Here is a 6,800-nt window from a genome sequence, read left to right on the forward strand (position 1 = left end):
ATCATATTCAAATGATTGTATTACAAAGGATTTGTTGTAATTTATTTCAATTTATGTTTATGTAAGTTGCTCCTACTGTAGACCTGATGGGGGTATTATTCAAAATCTGTTGTAATCTATGGATGTAAATCATATTCAGATGATTATAATTAGTTCAATTTATGGGTCAAAATCATATTTTTAGTTCAAATCTGTTGTAATTTGTTTAATAACGCTTAAAATTTTGAAATTTGGCGGGAACGACATCTAACACATCAAAATTGGTGGTAACCCAATTGGGCCAAACTAAAAAAAAATGAGAACCAAACAATGTATCATATGAGTCAGGTTTATTTTGACCAGCCAACCAAACATCTTAGGTTAGCTCATTACATGCGGACTCTTTTGAGCCTGGTCCTCTCACCGAGCCAGGTTCAGGCTGGACCAGACAACCAAACATATCCTACATATTTCTTTACGGCCAGTTAGTACGCTCACTGTATTGATGTATACTTTATTAGAGATTTTAACATTTTCAATTCGCCCTTTCATCATTGATCTCATACTTTCTTCAACTTGTAACTTAATTTCTTAACTCTTTAATTTTTTAACTTACAATGTGTTGGCACCGCCCTATGTACCAATCTTCGGGGTGCAGAAGGACACTGCTGAGGCGTCCATGCATAATGTTGCACGATGTGCACTCTCGCAGTATTGATCTTTGTTCAGTAGGGTGGCTGACGGTCTTAACCTCAGGTATTACCCTCACTGTTCGACTGGCAGCACGAAGAGCGTGATTGTCTCACACGTTGGTGAAGGTGTAGGAAACAGTGACGCCTAAGAGGGGGTGAATTAGGACTTCTAAAAACTATCTCTAAACTAGGCCACAAATAAATCCCTAGACCAAAACCTATGCAAATAAACAATCTAGAATGTGTAAACTAGGTTTAGTCTTTGTGTTGCTATCTCTACCACAAAACCTAAGTTTCAATCCTTAATATTCTAAATAGAGAAGAGATATTGAAGCTTAAGTATTTAATGTAAATGCGGAAGGTAAAGAGCAAGGGCAGAGATGTAAACTCCCGTGGACAACGCCGGTATTTTTACCGAGGTATCTGAAACCACGTAAGGTTCCGACTAATCCTCGTTGGTGCTCCTACACAAAGGGTAGCCCTCGCGAGGGCCAAGCACCTCGGTTTAGTAAATCCGTAGAGAGTCGCGGTCCTTCTCCACGCGTAAGTGGTGTTCCGCTTTCGGCTCCTTTCGGACGCTCCCCGCCGTCTCCACTATCGAGCTTCCGATTGAAACATCGTGGGCTTCGTTCCCTCAGATACACGGTGGCAGCCGTGACATAAACTAGGTTGTCATGGTCTCGCAAGACTTTCCCCCCACTCGGTACAATATTACAATGGCTCACACAAAAGCCGAGGGGTTTTATGGGGTTTTCTAAACCCACTCAACTTACTAGGAACAACCTAGAGCAAGCACATAAGCGATCTAACTAACCTAAGCACTTCGCAAAACACCTAAGCTAATCACCGAGTGATTCTATTAGTACTTGGGTGTTTGAGCACTTGGAAATGTCTATACCATGTGTTGGTATGTTCCTTGGGCTTCCACACCTTCAAATGGACGGTTGGGTGAAGTATATATAAGCTCCAACTCAAATATAGCCGTTGGAAAGCAGTTCTGCATCTTTCTGCGGCGCACCGGATAGGTGCACCAGATATGCCACATGTACTAGCCATTAAAGGTAGCCGTTAGAGCTTCCGAAGATGGCGCGCCGGATAGTCCGGTGTGTACGGGACATCCATGCTTGCTTGTCGTATTTTGGCCATAACTTTTAACTTCGAACTCCGATTTCAATGATCTTGTACATTTTGGAAATCTTATTAAATTCTCTACATCCCATAGTTGAAGCCATATAATTTTGAACAAATTTGGCACACCAGACAGTCTGGTGAACCAGCTCCTATCCTGCTGCAGTTTTTTCAGCAATTCCAACTTTGTATTGTGGGCATAACATTTAGCTCCGAACTCTAATTTTGATGATCTTGGACTTTTTGGAAAGCTTATAAAATTATCTACATCTCAGAGTTGAAGCCATGTTAGTTTGAGTAGATTTTATATTGTGAAACACTTCCAATTCAGTCAGCCATTCCTTTCAACTTTGTCAATTTCACTTTTGTTTTGTGTCTTTACATTCCACTTCTACTTCTTGATGTGTTGGACTCTTAGCATGTATAAAGTGTCTTCAATATGACTTTTTAATGTCTTCTATGGGTCTTCTAATGTCTTCTTTGAGGTATTGTATCCTTAGAGCCTCAGTCCAATCCACTTCGCATCCTGTGAACTACAACACACAAACACTTGGGAAACATTAGTCCACAAGGTTTTGTTGATCATCAAACACCAAAATCATTCAGCGAAATGGGCCGAGGTCCATTTTACTTACAATATCCCCCTTTTTAGTGATTGATGACAACACAACCAATGCAAGCAAATATAACAAACATTTTGATAAAAATATGCAATCTACTTGCTAGGATGCATGAATGTCCCCACAATGTGAGATTATGGACTTAAGCCTCCCCCTAACTCCATAATCCACATACTTCCTATTTTAGACTAAAGACATTTGTAGAACCAAAACCACTTGTAAGATCAAGATTTTTAAATTTTTGAAGTTGGGTGGTGTTAAGTGTTTGATATATTTTGAGTTGATTTGGTCCCTAAAACTTCTTCCCTTTGGAATCAAACACTAGAAAGGAAGACATTAAAAGCGTATAGGAAGCAAAAAGACTTTCCCTCTAAAGGATTTACTACTTGCAGCTCTAAAACCTTACTCCCCCTAAACGAGTGTTCTCCCCTTTGAAAGAATATTCTCCCCCTTTGTCATAGACGAAGATATACTCCTCCTGTCGGAGATCCTCTACTTAGGAAAAACACATGAGAAAGAGAGAGACAAGACATGATTGATTAGACTAACTCCCCCTATGCATAGGTAAAAGATATATTCTGACAACATATGCATTTATAGCAATACGAGAAGCATAAGATTTGTAATATAGTATAAACAAATTCTGGAGAAGACATGTAAATGATACCAATTATGGAATGAAACCACTTGTGGAATCGATTGAAAATTCTTGTAGATTTGCAGTGGAAGCTTATTGTCTTTCTCCGGGGACTCCATTTTCCTTCAATGAGACTACTACACATAATAGACTTGAAAACAATTATTAGTCTCAAAGACTTAGATTATAGAGTAACCTCCCCCTGAAAGTGTGCATACAAGTTTTGAACACTTGTAGGAGACTTGCACTTTGATTTTGATGTCAAGAGGGGCAAATTATCTATAGTCCGAGCATTGGCACATATAAGTCAAAATGACACCATTTGGAGAATACCACTAGTAGGATATAAACTTTGAAGCATTAGTGTCATTTACTTAGGAATGTTAATTAAGCTATGTGTCGTGCTTAACTAAACATTTTAAACCATGTAGGTTTGATCAAGAATATGAATTGAAAACAAGCATTCCTACCATATGATTGACCTAGTATGCATGCAATTATAATCAAAAGTAAATACCACATGTAAAAACTAGGCATGTAAGGTAAAAACTAGATATAAGAAAATAGATACTCATATCTAAAAACAAAGAAATTCAATAAATCAATTTACCTTAGTCATGGGTGGGGAATTTGGGTCCAAAGTATTCACTAACCCACTTGGCAATAGACTTGATCCAATATGATGCATCCCATGATATACATCCCAATTTTGTCAAGTCTCCAAATTTCTCGATGTCCTTTGGACTTCTCACTTCCCTCTTGGGATCCAAACCTTCTTAGTGCTTTTCATGGTTGAAATAATTTCCTTTGGCACCCAGATGTGTTTGGTCCCTCTTTCCTTTGTTGGCTTGCTTATTGGCCTTGATCGCTATCACCTTTCCATTATTTTTCTTCTTGGTTAAATATGGTGCAGTGGCCTTTTTGTCCACCTTGTTGATGTAGGTGTTGGAGATTTTGTTTGTTGGCTTGAGGTCTTGCTTTTGCTTATCCCCGGTCTTCGCCTTGCATTGGTAAGACTTGTGGGCTTCCTTGTGGCATAGCCTACAAATCATAGTTTCTCCCTCCACATGATTGTTCACTCCCGCAGTGGTGTTATCCTGAGGAGGTTGGATTTGTTTGGCTTTGCCTTTCTTGTCATACAAGGCCTTGCCAAGACGAGCCACCTCTTGCTTTAATTGCTCATTCTCCATTGCAATCTCATCCGAACATGTTTTTATAACAACATTCTTAACAAGAACTTGATTGCAGGGATTAGAATCATCAATTAAATCAAAGCAAGAACTAGAAGCATCTTTCTTAATGATTTTAGGAATTTCAATTAAAGATGCTCCTGTGGTGCTACCGATGTTTTCTAGCTTAGTAGTTAGCTCATTATTGTGTATGCTAAGAATTTCCATTTTCTCTAGCTAGTTTTCAATAGCCTCTTGAGAGATAGCTAACTTAGCCTTAAGTTTTTCATTCTTTTTGATAAGGCTATCATCGGTAGTTGAGGATGGAGCATTAGACTCTAATTGCTCAAGTTTAGTTGTTAGCTCACAATTCAAATTTGCAAATGTTTCAATTTTTTCTAGCAAACATTTATAATCATTTTGAGAGCTAATCAACTTATTTTTCAAACTTTTAAGTTGAGCCTTTTGTTTAGTGCAGATATCCTCAAACAATTTAACGACATGCGCAAGTTCATCGAAGGAAGGTTTTCCCTCATCATCACTAGAGGATGGGATACTTGTTTTACCTCTTGCCATAAGGCATTTGTGTGATGACCGTGAAGAACGTGATGAAGAGCGGTGGTTGTGTGTCCTTGGAGGTTCATCTTCGCTTGAAGAGTCATCCCAAGTTTTGACACTTGTAAGTGCCTTGCCTTTGCTCCTCCTCTTTGTGGGTTCGGCCATATTTGGACAGTTGTCCCTGAAGTGGTCCTTCTCCCTGCATGCGAAGCATCCCCTCTCTTTCTTTGCTCTTTCCTGTCAATGTTAAATTGAAGATCCTTGACCTACAGGGGCACACCCATTAGATTAATCTTGTGAATCATCCCCCATTACCTTTCCGACTCGTCAGATTGTTTCTTCGTCCTTGGAGGACGATGTTGAGGGTTGATCATCTTCATCATCATCACATTCTTCTTCTTCCTCTTCTTCACTTGAGGAGCTTGGAGTGGGAACCTTCTTCTTGCCATTCTTTTCATCACATGCAAAAGCATATGGCCTTGAAGAAGTTGGCTTCTCTTGACCCATCTTTCACGACATTTCAAATGTCTCAATCTTTCCAATCACAATTGTCGGGGTCATTGTACTCAGGTCTTCCATGTTGTGAAGAATGGTGATGATGCTCCCATATCTTTGTTGTGGCAATAGGGAGATAATCTTCCTCACAATGTCCGCATCACCTAGCTTATTAATTCCAGTAGAATTGAGCTCATTGATGATTAGATTCAAACGAGAATACATGTCTCTAACAAGCTCATTATCTTTCATAGCAAAAGAATTATAATCATTTAAGACTAGGCAATGTTTTTGCTCACCGACATTGGATGTGCTATCATGGAGCTCATGCAATTTTAGCCAAATCTCATTAACAGTTTTTAATGTAAAAACTTGATTGAAAATTTCCATGCTAAGATATTCATACAAGCAATTTTTGGCTCTAGCATTCAAATGAATTTCTTTTTCATCACTCGTGGTGAGCTTCTCGGGATTTTTAGGTGGTTTCATCCCGTCACGAGTGACTCTCCAAACACCTAGATCAACGGCCTAGAGGTAACAAGCCATTCTAGCAATATAATATGAGAAGTTAGTGTCGTCGAAGTGTGGTGGCCTATGGGTATCCATCCCCTTCCTTTAAAAAGCGTCGGCTCGATTAGCGGTGAAGCTAAAATATTTCAAAGGAGCCAAACCGGGTTCTAATACCACTTGTAGGAAACAGTGATGCCTAAGAGGGGGTGAATTAGGACTTCTAAAAACTATCTCTAAACTAGGCCAAAAATAAATCCCTAAACCAAAACCTATGCAAATAAACAATCTAGAATGTGTAAACTAGATTTAGTCTATGTGTTGTAATATATACCGCAAAACCTAAGTTTCAATACTAAATATTCTAACTAGAGAAGAGAGATTGAAACATAAGTACTTAATGTAAATGCGGAAGGTAAAGAGAAAGGGTAGAGATGCAAACTCACATGGACAACGCCGGTATTTTTACCGAGGTATCCGAAACCACACAAGGTTTCGACTAATCCTCGTTGGTGACCCTACGCAAAGGGTAGCACCGCGAGGGACAAGCACCTCAGTCGAGTAACTCCATAAAGAGCCATGGACCTTCTCCACGCGCAAGTGGTGCTCCTCTTCTGGCTCCTCTCGGACGCTCCCCGCTGTCTCCACTATTGAGCTTCTGGCCAAAACGTCGCGGGCCTCGTTCCCTCTGGTACATGGTGGCGGCCGTGACACAAACTAGGTTGTCACCGTCTCGCAAGACTCTCGCCCCACTTGGTACAATATTACAATGGCTCGCACAAGAGTCGAGGGGTTTTGTGGGTTTTTCTAAACTCACTCAACTTACTAGGAACAACCTAGAGCAAGCGCATAAGCGGTCTAACTAACCTAAGCACTTCGCAAAGCACCTACGCTAATCACCGAGTGATTATATTAAGCACTTGGGTGTTTGAGCACTTGGAAATGTCAATAACATGTGTTGGTATGTTGCTTGGGCTCCCACACCTCCAAATGGTCAGTTGGGTGAAGTATATAT

Source organism: Zea mays, chromosome 3, assembly GCF_902167145.1.
Source record: "Zea mays cultivar B73 chromosome 3, Zm-B73-REFERENCE-NAM-5.0, whole genome shotgun sequence".
In the NCBI taxonomy this organism is placed as follows: Eukaryota; Viridiplantae; Streptophyta; class Magnoliopsida; order Poales; family Poaceae; genus Zea; species Zea mays.